Source organism: Acinonyx jubatus, chromosome B1 (assembly GCF_027475565.1).
Source record: "Acinonyx jubatus isolate Ajub_Pintada_27869175 chromosome B1, VMU_Ajub_asm_v1.0, whole genome shotgun sequence".
NCBI lineage: Eukaryota > Metazoa > Chordata > Mammalia > Carnivora > Felidae > Acinonyx > Acinonyx jubatus.
The window spans coordinates 23,387,238-23,408,353 of record NC_069382.1 but is presented as its reverse complement, the minus strand read 5'-3'; the positions used below and the strand labels follow the sequence as shown (position 1 = coordinate 23,408,353).

At 33.7% G+C, this 21,116-nt stretch overlaps 1 protein-coding gene across 4 annotated transcripts in view; it reads right to left on the bottom strand.

The window, feature by feature from the left end:
- Window positions 1–21,116, bottom strand: part of SGCZ (sarcoglycan zeta) — a 749,844-nt gene that overhangs the window by 343,743 nt on the left and 384,985 nt on the right. The gene's annotated exons all lie outside the window — the stretch shown is intronic.

Genomic DNA, 21,116 nt, shown 5'->3' with positions numbered 1-21,116 from the left:
AAGAACTTGGGCAACCAAAAATAAACGGATAAATTCCTACAAACATACAACTCATTAAGACTAAATCATGAAGAAATAGAAATTTTGAACAAATTAATAATGACTAAGGCCATCTAATCAGTAAAGAAAAACTCCCAACAAAGAAAAACCCATGATCAGAGAGCTTCACTGGTGTATTCTATCAAACATTTAAATATGAAGTAATACTAATCTTTCTCAAATGCTTCCAAAAAATTGAAGAGAAAAGAATACTTCCAAACTCATTTTATGAGGTCAGCATTCTACTACTAATAAAACCAGATAAGGAAAGTATAAGAAAAGAAAATGACAGGCCAATATCCCTGATAACAGTAAGGCAAATATATTCAATGTAATACTAACAAACCAATTTTAGCAGCGTATTAAAAAGGATTATACCCCATGATCAAGTAGGATCAATTCCTGGTATGTAAGAATGATTCAACATGAGAAAAACAGTAAATGTGACATACCATATTAATAAATTGGAGGACTGAAATCACATGGTTAACTCAGTTGATGCAGAAAAAAAGCATTTGAAAAAATCCAAGATCTTTCCCCATAAAATCTCAAAAAAAAAAATAGGTAGAGAAGGAATCTACGTCAACATAATAAAGACCGTACATGACAAGCCCACAACTAACATCATACTCAACATCAAAACTCATCAACTAATGTCAAAAGTTTTCAGCTTTCCTTCTTAGATCATAAATAAGACAAAGATGTCCATTCCTATCACTGCTACTCAACATAATATTGGAAGTCCTAGCCAGAACAATTAGGCATAAAAAAGAAATAAAAAATACCCAAACTGAAAAGGAAGAAGTAAAACTGTCTTGCAGATGGCATGATACTATATACAGAAAACCCTAAAGTCTCCACCAAAAAAGCATTGTTAGAATAATAATGTTCCATAAAATTGCAAGAAACAAAGAAATATACAAAAATTAGCTACATTTTTATAAATTAAGAATGAACTATCTCAAAAAGAGATTTAATAATAACATGAAAGACAAAACACATATAGGAATAAATTAATAAATTTAAATAATAGATAATGATTAATTATTATTGAAATCAAAACTTTAAATACACTTTAAAATTTTAAATAAATTTAGTTTTTTTTTTTATGTTTATTTATTTTTGAGAGAAAGAAACAGAGTGTGAGCAGGAGAGGGGCAGAGAGAGAGAGGGAGACACAGAATAGGAAGCAGGCTCCAGGCTCCGAGCCATCAGGACAGAGCCCAACACGGGGCTTGAACCCATGAGCAGCGAGATCATAACCTGAGCCAAAGTTGGACACCCAACCAACTGAGCCACCCAGATGCCCCAAAATTTTAAATAAGTATAACTGAGGAAATGAAACATCTGTACATTTCTCAGTACAGTTTTTACTTTAAGACATTGATGAAGTAAAAAAAAGACAAATAAATAAAAATTTTCCCATGTCCGTGGATCAGAAGAATTAATATTTTGACAATGTCCATACTACCCAAAGTCATCTTATAGAGTCAATATAGTCCTTATAAAAATTCCGATGGAATTTTTACAAATACATAATAAATAATCCTAAAATTCATATTATCCATAAAAGACCCAAAATAGACAAAGAAATCTTAAAAGAAAAAGCTGGAGGCACCATACCTACTAATTTCAAATTATATTACAAAGCTATCATAATCAAAACAGTATGGTTCTGGAACAAAAATACATACATACATCAGTGGAACAGATCTTAGGTTCAAAGGTAGACCCACGCCTACACAGTCAAGTAATATTTGACAAAGGAGCCAAGAATACTCAACAGGAGAAAGACAGTCTCTTCAATGTGTGGTGCTGGGAAAATTAAATATCCACATGCAAAAGAATGAAGATGGACCCTTATTTTATACCCTTCACAAAAGTTAAATCAGCATGGATTGAAGACTTGAATGTAAGACCTGAAACCATAAGACTCCTTTAAGAAAACATGGAAAAAAAAAACCAAAAAAACACCTTTCCATTTTATTCACACTAATTTTTTGGATATGACAAAACATAAGCAACAAAAGCAAAAGTAAGCAAAAGGGAGCTATGTCAAACTAAAATCCTTCTATATATCAAAGGAAAAAATCAAAATGAAAAGGCAACGTATGGAACTGAAGAAAATACTTACAAGCTATATACCTGATAATGAGTTAAAGTCCAAAATACATAAGGAATTCATACAACTCAATAGCAAAAAGTAAATAATCTGATTAAAATATGGGCAAATGATCTAAATAAATATTTTCCCAAAAGAACACACAAACTGTCAATAGGTGCATGAAAAGGTGCTCAACATCACTAATCATCGGAGAAATGCAAATCAAAACTGCAATTAGATATCACCTCACACCTGTTGCAATGGCTATTATCAAAAGGACAAGAGATAACAAATGTTGGCACAGATGTGGAGAAAGAGAACTTATAAATCACTGTTGAGGGGAAGGCAAATAGGTACAATAAATTTTGGAAAGCAGTATGGAGACTTCTTAAAAATATCAAAAATAGAATTTCCATATGATGCAGCAATCCCACTTCTCACTATACATCCAAAGAGATATCTGCGTCTCATAATTGTTGTGGCATTATTTACAATATCCAAGACCTGGAAACAACCTAAGTGTCTGTTGAAAGATAAATGGCTATATATAAATGGAATGTTATTCAACCATTAAAAAATAAGAAAACCCTGCCATCTGCAACAGCAAAGATGAACCTATGAGCATTATACTAAGTGAGATAAGTTAGAGGAAGACAAATACTATAAAATCTTAATTCTATGTGCTATTTAAAAATGTTAAACTCACAAACAGAGTCGTATTGTGGTTGTCAGGGGCCGAGGAGTTGGGGAAAAGAAGAGGTGTTGGTCAGAGCGTACAAACTTTTTATTATACAATAAATAATAAGGTCTGGTGTCTAACGTATAACTTGATGACCACAGTTAACAATAATGTATTGGATACTTGAAATTTGCCAAGAGAGTCGACCTTAATTGTTCTCACCACACATACATACAAAAGGTAACTATGTGAGATGACAGATGTATTAATTGACTGTCTTGTGATAATCAATTAATAGTATGTAAGTATATCAAATAATCACATTGTATACCTTACATTTATACAATTTAATCTGTCGATTATACCCCAATAAAGCTTAAAAAAATATAAACCACTGTTCTATCAGATATTTCAAGAGACTGAAACAAAATTTTTCATCAATATTAGATTGTTTAAAAATTAATTTCTCTGAGAAATAGCCTAGAACATGACTGCAATTCTAAATTAGTTTATAATTATAAAACCACAACAGTAATTATATCTTAACACTATAGTCTCCATCACAAAAGTATTTGCCTATCATTTGTTATAAAAGAAACATTTTTTAATGACAGAGATGGTATTATAGTGAGCTTCCAAAAGAGGCATCCTCTTTTTCTTTTAATAATACCTTTATAATTCAAAAAGAATTTTTACAAATCTCAGAAACAAGAGATAATTAAGACAGAGAACCTTTTACAAAGCATCCTCTGCAGAGGTTTGTAGATGTCAGAGATTAATCCTACCTAGTGGCATGATGAGAGGCTTGGTGACATCAAGGATGAAGAGATTTGCAACCCCCCCACCCCTGCTGTGGGCTCTACCTGTAACCATTATACATTTGTTAAAGGGAACAATTCTTCTTAATGAGAAAATGTGTTTGAAAAATACAGAGTTAAGATTTTTTATAAGCTTTTGGAAATTTTTGGTGTGATAATTCCTTGACTTGGGAATTTATATTATATTAGGAATACATGTATGTATAATTAGGAAAAAAAAAATATATATATATATATATATACACACACACATACATATATGTGTATATGTGTACATATACATATATATATATAATCAGGAATATATTATATTACATTATATTATATTATAATTTAGCAGAACAATTGATTTGCTCCTGCTAAGGGATGAAGTTTAGGAATATCCTCTTTCATTGGTGTGTTGACAATTTCAATGGAAATCAAGATGTATCTATAATTTAAAAATATAAAAAAGGAAAAAGCCCTCTAAATATGAATAATTGAATAGGCACTGAAAGGCAATTATGCAACACATGGAGGAAATGTCTGGGTCTATTTGTACTGTTCAGGATTATTTAAGGCAAAATTGTTTGAGCCGGCTTGCAGGAGAAATTGCTGAAAATTGCAAATGCTGCCTAAAATCCTTTAATAATATTTTGTAAAAGCATGACTCAAATGCTGAAGATGACCTTTAGCACTTGCAAGTTGACCATTCTACTCTCACTGCCCTTGCCATTTCAAAGCTCTTCATTTTAAAATCTAAGACATTGCTTCAACATAAAATGCAACACTTTCAAATATCACTGGTACAAACACTACCTTACCTCAGATATTACTTTATTTTCCAGACATTTCTACTTAAAAAAACATTTCAGTATTACTTGACATTTAATATCTAAATGACTTATATAAAAAGGCAGCTGTGAAGAAAAAATATTCCCCAAATATTCCTCCCCGTACCCAAAGCACTAGGAAGAGGAGAGCCTAGCGAGTGAGAAAAAAAATACGGAATAATATCTCTACTCCAGTCAATCACACACACAAAAATGAAAACAGTGGTGACACTCACCCATGACAGCAAAGGCCGAGCGGGGAGGCCAGAATTTCCACCTATACCAGACTGTAGTGAGACAAACACCACCTCCTCTCCTTACTGCTGCTTGGTGTCAGAAATGTCCAAGTAGAGAGCCAAGGCTCACCACAAGCAGGAACCAGTTCCTCTCTCCCCATTCCTTCAACCCACAAGCAAAATCTGGAGGGACCATGTGGAAAGCCTAGACTTCTATTCCCATACGACAGTAACGAAGATTTCCTGCCTTTCCTGTATTTGTGTCAAAGGAGACTTACGGAGAGTCAGGGCTTTGAGCATCACCCAGTAAAAAAAGATTACCCCTATGGTGCCAACAGAAGCTAGGTGAGGAACCAGAACACTTGTCTCTACCTGGCAGTAACAAAGCACCCTCCCCCATCCTTTTCCTAACAGGATAGTGTAAAAGGAAGCTAGCTGAAATAGAAAGTTTAAATAAGATCCATAGTTCTATAACATAATACCCCAAATGCGCAGAATTCAGTAGAATATACATATCACACCAAGAACCAATCAGTTGTCAAACTGAATGAAAAACAAACATACCAACACTGAGATGACAGAGCTGTCAGAATTATTTGCCAAAGATTTTATTTATTTATTTTTATTAACAAAATTTTTTTAATCTTTTTTTTTTTTTTTTTTTTTTTTTTTTTGAGAGAGAGACAGAGTGTGAGTCGGGGAGGAACCGAGAGAGGGAGACACAGAATCTGAGGCAGGCTCCAGGCTCTGAGCTGTCAGCACAGAGCCCGATGGGGGGCTTGAACTTATAAAATGTGAGATCATGACCCGAGCTGAAGTTGGACGCTTAACCAACTGAGCCATGCAGGCACCCCTGACAAAGATTTTAAAATATCAATCATAAAAATGCTCAAATGAGTATCTATACATCTATATCTATATCTATATCTATATCTATATCTATATCTATATCTATATCTATATCTATAGATATATATGAAATGAATAAAAGTCTCTGAGAGAAATAGAGGATATAAAGAAGGATCTGATGGAAATTTCAGAACTAAAATTAATAAGTGAAATAAAAACTCAGAGCAAGGGCTTAGCAGAAGAATTAAGGGATCAAATGAAAGAATCAGTGAATTGCAATAAGAAAAACAATAGAAATTACTAAATCTAAACAAGAGAGAGTGAATATACTAAGAAAAAAATTAACAGAGCCCAGGGATCAGTAGAATAATAATAAAATATGAACTATTTGTGTTATTAGAGTCCTTGAAGGAAAAGAGAAAAATGGAGCTTAAAAAGTATACAGTAATGATGCCTAAAAAATTCTCAAATTTGATCAAGCATAAACGTATAGATTCAGGAAGCTAAATCCTGAAACTAGAAAACCCCCCAAAAATCCACACCAAAACACAAATTATACAAACTTCTGAAACCTAAAGATAAGGAGTGAGAGAGAAATGACACCTTATCTAGAGGGGAAAAATAATTCAAACAATTTCTTATCAGAATCTAAAAGGGGCAGAAAGAAGTGACACAAATATTTTAACATGCCAAGAGGAAAAGAAAAAACAAAACACAAAACTGTCAATCCGGAAACCTGTATCTAGTGAAACTATCCTTCAGTAAATAACAAAAAATAAAGACAGATTCAGAAGAAGGGAAAATCAGGGAATTTGTCACCATCAGAATTTCTCTAAAAGAATGGCTAAAGGAAGTTCTCTTAAGAAATGAAATAATGAATAAAAAGTTACATTAGCAAGAGAGAAAACTTCAGGCAATAATCTCAGGAACATCAAGAAGGAAGCAAAAAATGACAAGCAAAAATGTGAGTTAACATAATAGACGTTCCCTATCCTTTTCGGGATTCCACATCATGCTTGATTGCTATGGCAAAAATTATATTCCACCTAATATGAGTCTAAACCACCTAATATTGTTCTAGAGAAATATATTTAAGGTGTCTACATTAAAAATGAGGGAAACTAAGAAGAAGCAAAGAGACGCAACGTTTCTACACTTCACTCTAATTGGTAAAATAACAGCACAAGTATATTGTGAACAGTTACAATTATGTAATGTATTACTAAGTGTAACCATTAAATAGTGCTACACAAAGAGATAGACATTATTGATAAATCAAAAGGAAATTCTAAAAAAAATTAAGTAGGCTATAGGAATACAGGAAGAAGCTAAGAAGAAAAAAAAACAAAGAGTACAAGAAAAAATTAAATAAACAGATATAAGTACTAACATATTAATTGTTATATTCAATGTAAATTGCCCAAATACACCTATTAAAAGACAGATGAGCAGAGCAAATTAAAAAAAAATTACTCAACTGTATGCCTACAAGAAATTCACTGAAATTATAGTCAATTTGAAAACAAAAGGACGGAAAAGATATATCATACAAACATTACTGAGGAGAGCTAGAGTAGCTAAATCCATATCAGCTAAAGTAGATTTCAAAGAAAATTACCAGAGATAAAAGGGGGAATTATATAATGATAAGTGGCTCAATCTACCCAAAAGGCATTACGATATGAAATATGTATGCATAAAACAAGAGAGATTTAAAATATATGAAGTTACAATTGTGAAAACTGAAAAGAGAAATAGACAAATCCACAATTATTTTTGGAAATTTCTATATCTTTCTCTCAATAATTGATAGAACTACTAGGCAGAATATCAGGCAATGTATGAAGAAACTCAACAACAACATCAAGCAGAGATTTGACATTTATATGACACACCAAACAACAACAAAATATATGTCCTTTTCAAGTGCCCACAAAACAGATAGCCAATTTATCTATATCCTGGATCATAACAAAATTTACTAATTTTTAAAATGCTTATTTATTTTAGAGAGAGAGAGAGAGAGAGAGAGAGAGAGAGAGAGCGCACACACACACCAGTAGGGGATGGGCAGAGAGAAAGGGGACAAAGGATCTAAAGCAGGCTCTGTGCTCACAGCAGAGAGCCCAATGTAGGGTTCAAACTCACAAACTACAGGATCATGACTTGGCCAAAGTTGGATGACCAGCCAACTGTGCCATGCAGGTGACCCAAAATTTTATTAAATTTAAAGGCATTGTGATCTTACAGATAATGTATTTTCTGAAAACAATGGAACCTAATAGAAATCAACAGGGGAAAGATTATAGAAAAATCTTCAAATATTTGGAAGTAAAATAGCACAATTTAAATAATCCATGGGTCAAAGATGAATTTCCAAGGGAAAGCTAAAAACACATTGAGCTGAATGAAAAAGAAAATATATCAAAATTTGTGAAACACTGCTAAAACAATGCTGAAAGGGAAATTTATAGGACTATATATACATCTATTATAGAAGAGAATAATTATCAATTATCTGAGTTCCTAACTCAAGAACTTAGAAAAAAAAGAAAATAAACTGCATGAAGTGAAACAGAAATAATAACAACAAGAGAAGACATGAATGAAAATATAAATAGAAAAACAACTGAAAGAAAAGAGCTGATTCTTGAAAATATTAATAAAACTGATCAACTTCTAAAAACGTGATAAAGAAAAAGGAAAGAATAAATACAAATCACCAAGATTAGGAATGAAGGAGAATATGTTACTATTGTCCCCACAGGTATCAAAATGATAAAAAGAGAAACACTAGGGGAACTTAATCATATTATGATATACTACCACGTATAAATAGGAAACCCAGTTAAAATAGACACCATTATAAAACTAGTAAGATGTGTAATTATTATCTTTATAGGAATTATAAACTCTTCAGTATTATAAATATTAATGACATTGAATTCACAGTTTTAAAACTTTAAAAAATGTATATCCAGGGGCACCTGGGTGGCTCAGTGGGTTAAGCATCCGACTTCGGCTCAGGTCATGATCTCACGGTCTGTGAGTTTGAGCCCCGCGTCAGGCTCTGTGCTGACCGCTGAGAGCCTGGAGCCTGTTTCAAATTCTGTGTCTCCCTCTCTCTCTGACCCTCCCCCGTTCATGCTCTGTCTCTGTCTCAAAAATAAATAAACGTTAAAAAAAATTAAAAAAATATACATATATCCAGGCCCAGCGGGTTCAGCGGGAAATTTTACTAAGCACAGAAAGAAGAATTAACATAAAATTTACACAATTTCTATCAGAAAATAGAAAAGCAAACACTTCCCTATTTATTTCATGACTAATAGCCTGATATGAAAATTAAAGACAATAAAAAAGAAAATGAAAACAAGTGTTGAATATTCTTCTAAATATACAAATATAAGTAAATGTAATATTTAACAAAATATTTGAAAGTATAATTAGCAATATATAAAAAGACATATACGCCAGGACCAAGCAGTTTATTCTAGAGATGGAAGTTTTCTTCCATATTTGAAAATCAATGAAATCTGTAATATTAACTACAGAAGAATTACAGGATCATATGAATAATAAAGCAATCAGCAAAATTTAACACATGTTCATGATTATATCTCTCAGAAAAATAAGACTATATGGATGGCTACCTTAACTTGATAAAGAGTATACACAGAAAACTTATACTCAATGTTGAAAGACTGCTTTCCTCCTAAACTGTAGAATGTAGTAAGAATGTGTACTCTCACATTTTTATTCAAAATAGTGTTGGACCCTCTAACCAGTGCAATACAAAAGACAAATAAATAAAATCCTACAGATGGGAAAAGAAGTAAAACTCTTTCTATCTGCAGATGACATGACTGTCTATGTACAAAAGTTTTAAAAATTAAAACAATCATAATACCAATATATTATATCCTGAAGTATTTAGCAAAGTTTTCAGATATAAATATTTGAAAACAATATTTCTATGTATTAGCTATGAATATGTAGATGCTAAAATTAAAACTGTAGTATGACTTAATAATCACTACACTAAACTAACTAAACTAAACTAAAAATGGAAATACTTAGTTGTAAATCTAACAAAACATGTACTGGATTTCTCTGCTGATAAATACAAAACTGCTGATGAAGAAAAACTAAGACAGATCTACATAAATGGGGAGATATGTCTTATTTATGAATAGAAGGGCTCAACATGATAAATATGTAAATGTTCCACAAGTTAATATACTGGTTTATCAAAATTCCTATCAAAATTCTGGCAAGATTTGTGGAGATATATACAGGATTATTCTAAATTATATATGTAACACAAGCTTTTGAATAGCTAAAACAATACTGACATAGAAGAATAAACTGGAAGGAATCAGTTTATCTGATTGAAACTATTATATAGCTATAGTAACAACGACTGAGTGGAGGGATGGAACAATAAATCAATGAAACATGACAGAGAACCAGAAATAAAGCTATACAAACATGTCCAACTGACTTTTAAACAAAGGTGAAAGGCAATTAGATGGAGAAATGATAACCTTTTCAACAAATATTGCTGCAGCAATTGAACATCTATAGGCTACATAAATAAAGGAATTAATTTTTTTAATGTTTATTTTTTTTATTTTGAAAGAGACAAAGAGCATGCAAGCTGGGGAGGGGCAGAAAGAGAGAGAATCCCAAACAGGTTCCATGCCATTGACACAGAGCTCAATCTCATGAACTGAACCATGAGATCATGACCTGAGCTGAAATCAAGAGACAGTCACATAATCGACTGAGCCACCCAGGGACCCCTAAATGAATTGACTTTTACAAATTGACCTAAGTCTCACACCTTCTACAAGAATTAACATATAATGGATCACGGCTTAAATGTAAAACATAAAACAAGAAAACTTTAAATAAAGGCATAGGAACCTCCTGATATGAGATTAGAAAATGAGTTCTTAAATTTGACAACAAAAGCACAACCCATAAAGGAAGATTGATAAATTGGATCTCACTAAAATACACTTTTGTTCTGTGAAAGATTGTGTTAAAAGGATAAAAAGACACCCAGGGACTGGTAGAAATATTTGCAAACCGCAAATCCAACAAAGGACTAAGTGTGTAGCATATATAAAGAACTCAAACTCACCAGCATAGAAACAATCCGATTAGAAAATATGCAAAACACATAAACAGACATTTCTCTGTAGAAGATATACAGAAAACGAAAGAACATATGAGAGGTGATCAACATCATTAGCCATGATGCAAATTAAAATTACAATGAGATATCACTTCACACCTACTTAGAAAAGCTACAGACAAAATAATGAACACCACATGCTGGTGAGAATGAGGAAGAAATAGAATACTCACACATTACAGGTGGGAATGTAAAATGGTCAAGCCACCCTAGAGATAAGTTTGGTATTTCTTATAACACTCAACATATAATTATCATACAACCCAACAATTGTAGTCTTGAGTGTTTACCCCAGAGAAATAAAAGCCTACCTTCACATACACACTGTACATTAATGTTTACAACAGCTTTATTCATAACAGCAAACAGTGGAAACAACTCAGATCTCCTTCAATGGGTAACTGGTTAAATAAACTGTGATATATCCATACCACTTAATATGACTCACCAATAAAAAAAAAAAGAGCCCACTATTGATACACACAGTAACTTGTATAAATCACAAGAGAATTATACTAAGTAAAAAAAATGCCAATCCCAACAGTTATTTACCATATGATTCCATTTATATTACTGAAGTGATAAAATTATTAAAATGGAGAAAAGATCAAGGGTTAATAGGGGATATAGAAATATGCAGGTATAAAAGTGCAATATAATGATCCTTGTCTTGATGGAAATATTCTGCAGTATGACTATATCAATGTCAATATCCTAAGGAGATGTTTATAAATTTCAAAGATGCTACAATTGGTGGGGACTGGGTAGAGGATACATGAATTGTCTCCCTACTATTTCTTATAACCACATGAGAATCTACAATGGTCTCAAAATACAATGTTTGATTTTAAAAAGTCGTTACCAAGAATCAGCACTTAATTCATCTTAGTGAGTCTACATGATTCTAATTTTACAAGATGTTCACCTCAATACAACTGCAATCTAATTCATTACTTTATTTAATTTTTTCAATTTACATCAAAGTTAATCAGAATGACTAACATTATCAAATCTAATTCATTATTTGTCACAGAATTTTCAGGCTTTTAAATATATACATATATATGTGTGTATATATATGACATATATAATTTAATTGCACATATTACTGAATTTCTACAAAATTGTGTTTTTATAAAATTGTATTTTTACAGAATTTTCATGTAACTACCACTCTAAACAAAATATATCTCTCATCCTCAAAAATATTTTATGTAATTTAATATATATAAAACAAAGTTTTAATTTCCCTTTTTTGGTATACCTTAAATTCTGTGCACTTAACTGCTAAATCTAGATGTGTTTGAGACTGATCAATGCATCTTAAATGTCAAATAGGGCCTATGATGGATGCACGAAAATTTGAAAGCCTAAGAAACCCAGCAAGTGAAAGATACTGTCGGAACCAATCCACAGATTTATCTTAATCTCTCTCATATTTTCTAGCATATCTACTACTTGCATTGTAGTTTGGATTTGGATTTATTTTTCTAATGCAATTTATACATTAAGAAATTCTATGTTTACCACGTTTGCGTGATTTTGAAGCAGTAAATAAATACAAGAATGTCTACTTTCTTTTTAACTGTTTATTCGTTTAAATTCTTCTGGGATGTACACTTTGATATAAATGTATAAATCATAATATCATTAGAAATGATTAGCTGTATATATTCCTCTATGGTGAACACTCACATTTACTCTTCAGCATGTGGTAAGTAAATACTCTCCCCAGTTACAATAATCATGGTATTTTCCAGTTAAACAATAAATTCTACTTCTATTCCTTTACTCTAATTTGAGACACAGTTCAAGTAAATCAGGTGAAACAAATATAATATATACTTTTGAAATATTCCAATCTCAACTTGGTAATAGTAAAGTATAAAACAGGATTTACTCTAACAATAGTATATATTAGCTTTTGATACCCACACACATATTATCTCTAAAAATTGTTTCTGAAATAATAATGACAAATAGTACAGTTTCCACATACATGGTTTTATTATGTAAAGATTCCAAATTATTAGCAGTGGGGACAAACTCTGATACAATATTCAGGCAGTATACTTTCCATAACAATACTGTTAACTTAGAAATGCAATTCACTATGCTGTAAAATGTTTAATTTTCTTCTTTACCCACTTTATATATGAACCGGTTATTAATGTATAAGAATTTAAGGAATTTTTACTTCATATATGATTTACATTCAATATAATATAATGTAAAGGAAAGTTCCATTTTTTTCGTTTGCATTGTGCTGACTCAGGCAGCATTTGTTGTATTGTTTATATTCTTGCGCATGTGTGTGTGTGTGTGTGTGTGTGTGTATTTCAAATTTTTCTTTTAATTTGAGTTTGTTAACATAGAGTGTAATATTGGTTTCAAGAGTAGAATTTAGTGGTTCATCACTTATATACAACAACCAATGCTCATCCCAACAACTGCCCTCCTTAATACCCATCATTAATTTAACCCATTAACCCATCCCCTGTCCACCTCCCCTCCAGCAACCCTCAGCTTACTATAGAGGGTTAAACCATAAGAGTTTCTCTTATGGTTTACCTCCTTCTTTTTTTCCCTCTTCCTTCCTCTCTGTTCATTTTCTTTCTTCCCTTCTGTTTTGTTTCTTAAATTCCACATATGAGTGAAATCATATGGTATTTGGCTTTCTCTGACTGACTTATTTCACCTAGCAAAATACACTCTAGCTCCATCTACATCATTGCAAATGGCAACATTTCATTCTTTTTGATGGCTGAGTAATATATCATTGTATGTATGTGTATGTATACCACATCTTCTTTATCCATTCATCACTTGATGGACATTTGTGCTCTTTCCATAATTTGGCTATTGTTGATAATGCTGCTATAAGCATCAGGTTCATGTGCTCCTTCAAATCAGTATTTTTGTGTCCTTTGGCTAAATACCCAGTATTACAATTACTGGGTCCTGGGATATTTGTATTTTTAAATTTGAGGATGTTCCAAACTGTTTTCCAGAGTAGCTGCACCAGTTTGCATTCCCACCAACAGTGTAAGAGGGCGGTCCTTTCTCTGAACCCTCACCAACACCCGTTCTTTCCTGAGTTGTTAATTTTAGCCAAAATGGCAGATGAGAGATGGTATCTCATCATGGTTTTGATTTGTATTTCCCTGATGATGAGTGATGTTTAGCATCTTTTCATGTGTCTGTTAGCCATCTGTATGCCTTCTTTGGAAAACTGTCTATTCAAAGTCCTCTGCCCATTTTTTAACTGAATTATTTGTTTTTTGGGGTATTGAGTTTGAGAAGTTCTTTATAGATTTTGGATACTAACCCTTTATCCTATATGCCATTTTCAAATAGCTTCTCCCATTCTACAGGTTGCCTTTAGTTTTGTTGACTATTTCTTTTGCTGTGCAGAAGACTTTTATCTTGATGAAGTCACAAAAGTTCATTTTTGCTTTTGTTTCCCTGTCTTCAGGGATGTATCTGGTAAGAAGTCGCTATGGCTGATATCAAAGAGGTTTCTGCCCATGTTCTCCTCTAGAATTTTGGTGGTTTCCTCTCTCACATTTAAGTCTTTCATCCATTTTGAATTTATTTTTGTATGTGGTGTAAAAGAGTGGTTTCATTCTTTTGCATGTTGCTGTCCAGTTTTCCAAACACCATTTGTCAAAGAGACTGTCTTTTTTCTATTGGATATCCTTTCCTGCTTGGCCGAAGATTAGTTGACTACATAGTTGTGGATCTATTTCTGGGTTCTCTAATCTGTTCTGTTGATCTATGTATCTGTTCTTGTGCCAGTACCATACCATCTTGAAGCTAGAGATTTGCAATATAGCTTAAGTCTGGAATTGTGATGCCTCTAGCTTTGCCTTTCTTTTCCAAGATTGCAAATTTTAGGATTGATTGTTCTAGCTCTGTGAAGAATGCTAATGTTATTTCAATAGATGAAATGTGTAGATTGCTTTGGGTAGTATAGAAATTTTAACAATATTTGTTCTTCCAATCAGGCAGAATTTGAATCAGCCTACCCCCTGTTTTAAATTAAGGACTCAGATAGTTTGTGTGTGTGTGTGTGTGTGTGTGTGCGCGCACGTGTGTGTGTGTGTGTGTGTGTGTATGTGTGTAAGTCAACACAAATATAGATCATTATACTATTCTGTTCCCAAAAGCATAAAGAGAACAATATTTTAAAGTTAACAAGAATATCAGGACAATTTAATCTTCATGTGAATTACCTCAAGTGAGATATACTTTAATGTTAGTTTCAAAGTAGTTTGTATCAAAAAGATTAAGTAATTTTCATGCAAAAGCTTTAGATCTTTGAAAGTAATGGAATTAAAGATAAAAATAGAAAAGATACATAATACATTGCAGCACTTTTTCAAGAAATATTCCACATCTTCCAGGAAATATAAGAAGCTTATAAGACGTGAACTCTTTAGGATATTAGAATATTAATCTTGCACAATAAGAAATAGACCATGAAAGGCACTACACCCATGCTCTCTCAGCCAACATCATGAAACAACAACTGAGACTAAGATATTTAAGTGACTTATTTCATTTCAACAGCCAACAATTGTGGACTTCATTAGTCAAATCAAGATTCCCTGTTCCCAAAATTATTGGGCTTTCCAAGGCTCTTCATGAATACTTGTTGGGAGTTTATATGATCAAAAATACAAATAATGAGTCATTTTTACATATTACCAGGGTAAAAAGTAAATTTATTATTTTCAAAAGTCAAATTTATCCAAGATATAGTAATTTATTAAAATGGAAATTTAGGGGCACCTGGGTGGCTCAGTTGGTTAAACATCTGACTCTTGATTTCAGCTCAGGTCATGATCTCATGGTTCGTGAGTTTGAGCCCCATGTCAGTCTTCCTACTACCAGCGTGGAGCCTGCTTGGGATTCTCTCTCCTCTGTCTCTCTCTCTCTCTCTCTCTCTCTCTCTCTCATGTTTACTCTCCTGCTCACTCATGTTTACTCTCTCTCTGTCTCTCTCTCAACAAATAAATAAACTTTAAAAATAAGTAAAATAAAATAAAATATAATTATTTGAGATAAATTAACCTAATAATAATAAAGTTGATTGATTTTTCTAACTGCACCATGTAAAACTAATCAAATTACAACTTATTAGATGTCCTTTCAAATTTCCCAAAACCTAAACATATTCAACCATTTATTTATTCACACACATGACCCACAATGAAAGATAACTTACAACATCCAAAGGGATTAATTAAAGAAGGACAATATTTGGTACTGTAGCAACAAGAAAAACAAAGCAGTTGGTAGAGTTAAGAACTCCATTCAGGCTTTATCTTGGCAAAGTTTTGAAGTGTATTTAATGAGTCTTTGCACTATTTCATAATCAGCCATCTCTCTATGGGAACTGTAATTGACAAGGTCCATCATGCAAGGCCATATTACAAAGATTAATCACTTTACACATACAGAAAACGCACTTGTATCTATTTGCACTATTTCAAGTTCCAAAACACTTATTTTTCCACTGAAGTAAATTTTCTTTTTGATGTTAGAATAGTTGTAAATGGGTGAAAAAGAATTTAAAAAGGGAACCTACAAGTAACAATAAGGTTATTTCATTTCAAATGAAAGTTAGCATCTCTATGGAATGAGTAGCAGTTGCAACAGTAGACAAGAGATGGACTATAGATGCTAAGAAGATGTCAACAAGGAAAGCACAAGACTCCAGATGTTCTTGTTATTAAAAAACAGATTGAGGGTTCACCATCTGCGATAGTCTGTTGCCAAGTACATCTTGTATATAGCCACTGATACTGGTTAAAATTAGGATCCATATTAATAAAGTGTCAAAACGGACCACATGGAAGACACTTTTCTGATATCAAGAGACCAGTTTAACTACAATTATCTGTAAGGTGCCGAATTCCTCTTGAGTAAAAACTGTCACACTGGATCTCATGCATCCATTAGTGTATTCAAGCCACCTTTTAATTATTGCATAATCCATCTGAAAAGACTGGACCATGAGTCTTGGCTTTGAAAAACAGAATACAAATGTAATAAATAGGATAGAGACATGACTCTGTCCATGAGAATGTTGAGTCTGATAAGTAAAAAAGCCAAAATATACATATACATATACATATACATATACATATACATATACATATACATATACATATACATATATATATACATATACATATACATATACATATACATATACATATACATACATACACATGGCAAAATCTAACTCCATGGCATACAGGCTATTTATATGAATTAGGTAGTAATGACAACAAGAATAGCAACAGTAATTCAAACCCCCTCAGGTCATAGGTGTTCTTAGAATTTTTTCTTAGTGTCCCTGATAGTCAGAGACATGGTGTCACACATGCTTAACATCTTTCTTATAATCTTCCTGGATGCTTCCTTGTCTAGCCACTGCTACTCTTAGCCACTGCTTTTCGACCAGGCCCTGCATTGGCCTGTTAGGATTGTGGTCTCCCCAACCTTGGATACAACTCCATGACCTCTCTTGACAAAGTGGCAGCCACCACAGTCTCCTCTAGTGTTCAGTCACCACCTACCCAGTCTGCTGAACCTCACCTCTTACTATAGAGGCACTTGAGATGTAAACTGACAAAACTGAGCCCTGTAATTATTGATGAGAATGGCTCTTCCTGCTTAGAGTACACCAGAACAAAAAGGTTAATTTGAGTGCAAACATTCATAACAATGACCGCTCGCATTTTATTTAAGGCTGATTTTTATTTGTCATGCAAACACAGATGCATTGTATCCCAGAATACAGATACAAGTGAGGGGACAGATTCCCTGATGCCTCCTTAGCTTATCACGGAGTGCAAAATAAGTCCTGTCAGCAACTCCATGCTGTCCAAACAGAGAAGGAGACTGCCAGGGAGGCAGAGTGCTATGCAACGAATCTTACTATTCCATTAAGCAACACTCAAGGGTCTGCTTATGACCATTTAAGCAAATCCACATTAAGCTGCAGTAAGAAACTCCTTTGTTCTATTGACAATACATGTCCAGTAATTCTTGGTTGGTACCACCTTCAGCTTCACTGCTATTTCTACAAATAATTCCACTTCAGATATTCTAATACTTCTATTATATGACATGAAGAACATATTTTCATATTAGAGAGATATTATCATTCCTTTTATGTCATTTCTAGATAGGGATAAAATAACTTAGAGGTCCTTTTATCCAAATATCAGCTTCTAAAGGGGGAGAGAAAAATCACTTGAGAGAGAGAAAGAGAGTGGCACAGAGAGAGAGAGAGAGAGAGTGAGAGAGAGAGAGAGAGAGCATGAGCAAGCAGGAAAGAGAGACAGAGGGGGAAAAAAGAGACTCTTTTTTCATTTTTTTAATATATGAAATTTATTGTCAAATTAGGTTCCATACAACACCCAGTGCTCATCCCAAAAGATACCCTCTTCAATGCCCATCACCTACTCTCCCCTCCCTCCCGCCCCCATCAACTTTCAGTTTGTTACCAGTTTTTAAGAGTCTCTTATGCTTTGGCTCTCTCCCACTCTAACCTCTTTTATTTGTATTACTTCCCTTCCCCATGGGTTTCTGTTAAGTTTCTCAGGATCCACATAAGAGTGAAACCATATGGTATCTGTCTTTCTCTGTATGGCTTATTTCACTTAGCATCACACTCTCCAGTTCCATCCACGTTGCTACAAAGGGCCATATTTCATTCTTTCTCACTGCCACGTAGTACTCCATTGTGTATATAAACCACAATTTCTTTATCCATTCATCAGTTGATGGACATTTAGGCTTTTTCCACAATCTGGTTATTGTTGAGAATGCTGCTATAAACATTGGGGTACAAGTGCTCCCATGCATCAGCACTCCTGTATCCCTTAGGTAAATTCCTAGCAGTGCTATTGCTGGGTCATAGGGTAGGTCTTTTTTAATTTTCTGAGGAACCTCCACACTGTTTTCCAGAGGGGCTGCACCAGTTTGCACTGCCACCAACAGTGCAAGAGGGTTCCCGTTTCTCCACATCCTCGCTAGCATCTATAGTCTCCTGATTTGTTCATTTTGGCCACTCTGACTGGCATGAGGTGATACCTGAGTGTGGTTTTGATTTGTATGTCCCTGATGAGGAGCGATGTTGAGCATCTTTTCATGTGCCTGTTGGCCATCTGGACGTCTTCTTTAGAGAAGTATCTATTCATGTTTTCTGCCCATTTCTTCACTGGATTATTTGTTTTTCGGGTGTGGAGTTTGGTGAGCTCTTTATAGATTTTGGATACTAGCCCTTTGTCTGATATGTCATTTGCAAATATCTTTTCCCATTCCGTTGGTTGCCTTTTAGTTTTGTTGATTGTTTCCTTTGCTGTGCAGAAGCTTTTTATCTTCATAAGGTCCCAATAGTTCATTTTTGCTTTTAATTCCCTTACCTTTGGGGATGTGTCAAGTAAGAAATTGCTGTGGCTGAGGTCAGAGAGGTCTTTTCCTGCTTTCTCCTCTAGGGTTTTGATGGTTCCCTGTCCCACATTCAGGTACTTTATCCATTTTGAGTTTATTTTTGTGAATGGTGTGAGAAGGTGGTCTAGTTTCAATCTTCTGCATGTTGCTGTCCAGTTCTCCCAGCACCATTTGTTAAAGAGACTGTCTTTTTTCCATTGGATATTCTTTCCTCCTTTGTCAAAGATTAGTTGGCAATATTTTGTGGGTCTAGTTCTTGGGTTTCTATTCTATTCCATTGGTCTATGTGTCTGTTTTTGTGCCAATACCATGCTGTCTCGATGATGACAGCTTTGTAGTAGAGGCTAAAGTCTGGGATTGTGATGCCTCCTGCTTTGGTCTTCTTCTTCAAAATTACTTTGGCTATTCGGGCCTTTTGTGGTTCCATATGAATTTTAGGATTGCTTGTTCTAGCTTCAAGAAGAATGCTGGTGCAATTTTGATTGGGATTGCATTGAATGTGTAGATAGCTTTGGGTAGTATTGACATTTTGACAATATTTATTCTTCCAATCCATGAGCACGGAATGTTTTTCCATTTCTTTCTATCTTCTTCAATTTCCTTCAAAAGCTTTCTATAGTTTTCAGCATACAGATCTTTTACATCTTTGGTTAGATTTATTCCTAGGTATTTTATGCTTCTTGGTGCCACTGTGAATGGGATCAGTTTCTTTATTTGTCTTTCTATTGCTTCATTATTAGTGTATAAGAATGCAACTGATTTCTGTACATTGATTTTGTATCCTTCAACTTTGCTGAATTCATGTATCAGTTCTAACAGACTTCTGGTGGAGTCTATCGGATTTTCCATGTATAATATCATGTCATCTGCAAAAAGTGAAAGCTTAACTTCATCTTTGCCAATTTTGATGCCTTTGATTTCCTTTTGTTGTCTGACTGCTGATGCTACAACTTCCAACACTATGTTAAACAACAGCGGTGAGAGTGGACATCCCTGTCGTGTTCCTGATCTCAGGGGGAAAGCTCTCAGTTTTTCCCCATTGAGGATGATTTTGGCTGTGGGCTTTTCATAAATGGCTTTTATGATGTTTAAGTATGTTCCTTCTATCCCGACTTTCTCGAGGGTTTTTATTAAGAAAGGATGCTGAATTTTGTCAAATAACTTTTCTGCATCGATTGACAGGATCATATGGTTCTTATCTTTTCTTTTATTAATGTGATGTATCACATTGATTGATTTGCGAATGTTGAACCAGCCCTGCATCCCAGGAATGAATCCCACTTGATCATGGTGAATTATTCTTTTTATAAGCTGTTGAATTCGATTTGCTAGTATCTTATTGAGAATTTTTGCATCCATATTCATCAGGGATATTGGCCTGTAGTTCTCTTTTTTAACTGGGTCTCTGTCTTGTTTAGGAATCACAGTAATACTGGCTTCATAGAATGAGTCTGGAAGTTTTCCTTCCCTTTCTATTTCTTGGAATAGCTTGAGTAGGATAGGTATTATCTCTGCTTTAAATGTCTGGTAGAATTCCCCAGGGAAGTCATCCGGTCCTGGACTCTTATTTGTTGGGAGATTTTTGATAACTGATTCAATTTCTTCACTGGTTATGGGTCTGTTCAAGCTTTCTATTTCCTCCTGTTTGAGTTTCGGAAGTGTGTGCATATTTAGGAATTTGTCCATTTCTTCCAGGTTGTCCAGTTTGTTGGCATATCATTTTTCATAGTATTCCCTGATAATTGCTTGTATTTCTGAGGGATTGGTTGTAATAATTCCATTTTCATTCATGATTTTATCTATTTGGGTCATCTCCCTTTTCTTTTGGAGAAGCCTGGCTAGAGGTTTGTCAATTTTGTTTATTTTTTCAAAAAACCAGCTCTTGGTTTCATTGATCTGCTCTA